The sequence below is a fragment of the Apis dorsata genome, unplaced genomic scaffold (assembly GCF_000469605.1).
Source record: "Apis dorsata unplaced genomic scaffold, Apis dorsata 1.3 scaffold_332, whole genome shotgun sequence".
Lineage (NCBI taxonomy): Eukaryota > Metazoa > Arthropoda > Insecta > Hymenoptera > Apidae > Apis > Apis dorsata.
This window is the reverse complement of record NW_006263600.1, coordinates 177,895-180,959: the sequence shown is the minus strand read 5'-3', so window position 1 is coordinate 180,959 and position 3,065 is coordinate 177,895. Positions and strand designations below refer to the sequence as shown.

The 3,065-nt window shown below is 29.6% G+C and overlaps 1 protein-coding gene across 2 annotated transcripts in view; it reads right to left on the bottom strand.

Moving 5' to 3' along the window:
• The window catches only part of LOC102675512 (octopamine receptor beta-3R-like), a 102,532-nt gene that overhangs the window by 26,889 nt on the left and 72,578 nt on the right, over positions 1-3,065 (bottom strand). The gene's annotated exons all lie outside the window — the stretch shown is intronic.

The window sequence follows — 3,065 nt, the reverse complement described above, 5'->3', positions numbered from 1 at the left end:
AAAAAAAAAAAAAAAAAAAGAAAACAGTCAATTTAAAAATAAGAATTATAAGCTGAGAAATTACGAATATACGAGTAGTTAAGAAGTAGTTAAAAATAAAGATGAAAGAAAGTATTAATAGGAATAATGTAATACTTAAATAGTTAGAAGTTAGGAGAGCTACACGCAGAAATATAATAAAGAAACTTTAAAAATAGATATTGAAAATACAAAAAAATAATCTATATGTAAGAAATATTTAAAGAGTTATTTACTTTGTTCGAAAAATTTCTAAAAATACATTTATTGCTATATACGTTTTAAATTTATAATATTCCAAATTTCTCGTTATGCTTCTCGAATATCGTAAATATCCAAATCTTTCGTAATCGGAAATCATTAAAGAAGAATCATAAAATTTTGAACGAATAAATTTTTACAATAAAATATAAAAAAATTCATATAGATTGTCTTAAATAAATTAAAATAATAAAATTTCAACGAACATTATATTTTCAAAAAGTTTCCATGAAAACATAACTCGCTATGTTGAATTACGTAATAACGCGAGCTCGACTTCGCGGGACACAAAATTAGGAAACGAGTGAAATTCACGTCCGACTTTATTAGCCGAGTAATAAGATTATGCTCGAAACTCGCATAAGAATTTTCACCGTCCTCGAAAAATAATAAATTTACCGTTTCTTTGGTCGTCCTTTTCATTCTTGCTGTTATAATTTTGTTAAATTATAATAATGAAAGAGACCGTGCTCATGATCGTCCATTGTAACATAGATTAAGAGATGCGAGATACATTCGACAAAATCAAAGTTGTACGTGTACAAAGCGATCGAATATTGGATAAGAGATTATAATATAAGGGAATGTGGCTTGGAACATAATAATCGACGTTGTTGGAAAGCTTTGTTTGAACAAGAAGCATCGTGTAATAAGATGTTCTGCCTTCTTGTCTTATGAATACCGAGGAAACATAGCGGTGATTCGAATAGTTTGTTGTTTGTAGTTTGTTGCTAAATCAGTTGTGTCTTGTTTCCGTACCGCTTTTACCCGCTACACTCGACAGAGATTGAGATTTTCATTGTTCCGAAGAATGTAAGTAATTTTAATAAATAAATTAACATAGAAATTGTCTTAAGAACTTTCGTTTTAATCGTCAATTTAAATTACGATTTTGAAAAGCATTTAAACGATTCGAACAGATAATGTTTTCTAATTTCAGAAATTTAGAAGCAATTTTATACTGGAATGGCTATTTTTTTTTGTCGTCATCTCCAAGTTTTCTTCGATCAAAATAGTTGTCAATGTGAAAAAATATTTTTATAATATTCAATACAATATATATATATTCGTTCATATACTTAAAAGAATTATAAGGAAGCTTTCGAAGATAAAAACAAATTTCTATTCAGGTCTTAATTTATTACCATCTTTCTATAACGATTGAAACGGATCGTCGAATAATTCGAGGGACGAAAAATAAAAGTAACGAAGGTTATGGGCGATCTAGAACAGAAGGAATAAAAGTTGATAACAATGGCATTTTAGTAAGAGAAACAACACATGTTCGTTGGGCGTAGAATTATCGAAGCTATTAATTCCTAGTTTCCGTTTATAGAAGAATGGGATAAGAAGCAAATCATCTGTATGCAAATTTCGAAAATTTCGTTCATCTTCCTCTCCGCTTCCTTCGTGTTCCCTCGATCCTCGATTTGATTTTTCTTGGATATAAATCTTGTCTTGCACGGTTCGAGTGTAAATATCCGATGAAATATTCTATTAACAGCAACGACAGTAAATTGAACGCCACTTATCGTCCGTTTCCCCATCTACGAGGTTAACGCGGAGAAACGCGTTCGAATTACAAATTCGAGGGATTATCCTCGACGCAATAAACGTGATGAGATCGAATTTACTCGGTGATTGAAAAAAGAAAAATAAATCGTCGTTCACTTTTCAAACGGAATTCAAATATTCTATATATCATAATATATGTATACAAAATTAGAATACCAGAATTTACGAAGCCTTATCGAATGTGTGTTTCACGTTCATCGTTTGAAATGTTTAACAATTTTTTTATCGAGAATCTTTTTATCGAGGAATGTTAAACTTTAGTTAACAAAAAAAAAAAAAAAAGTAATAGTTTTTTAAGTAGCGTAATTTGACCGTCTCGAAATTTTTCATTCGGATATAAATTCTTTATACTTTGAAACTTATATTTTTCAATTTGATGCAATTTTAAATCGTTTCTCTCAAATGCAACTCGTAGTCGGCGTTAAATCGAATCAACGGTTATTTTTACGTTTTAATAACCATGAACTACTTATGTAATCAGCTGTTTCTCATTAATTTGATATGCAGCGTACCGAGAAATCGTCGCAATTTACGAACGTTACGGTTCACAAAGCATCGACACCAATTAGATCTATTCATAAAAATTAAAAAAAAAAATCATAACAAAATGCTTCATATAAATAAAAATTTTTTAAGTTACTCGAAGAAAAAATAATTAGGAACAATATATATACAAATTGTTTGTTATATTATAATGTTCTTTCTGTTTTTTATTTCTATTTAAATAGTATAATTTTTTTATCATTATTGTAAATGACAAAAAGATTTGTCACAAATCGTAAAAATGACGGCGAGGAAAGTATGAAAATCGAATTATAAGAAAAAAATTTGTTTAAATTGGGATTTTCAATCAGTGGTTGAAATTTAGAATCGTCATGCTCTAAAAAACTTCACTTTAATATTCACTGGAAAAGCATCCTCGTAGGGAAACTCCCAGTAGTACGTTATCTCGAGCGAATTGTGGCTTTCCATCTTGGGAATATCTCCACGTAAATGCGCTTCCTCTCAGAAGAAACGGCGGAAAGGAAGACGAACAAGAGGAAATAAGTACGATCGTCTAGCATCAAACTAACAAAGCGATAAATCAAATAAAAGAATTCATCGTAAAAATTAATAATCTTGGAGAAAAGATTCTTTTCTTCTTTTTCATCGTTCATTTTCAATATAATCCTCCATTCTATCCAACCAATACCGTATTTCACTTTTCGAAG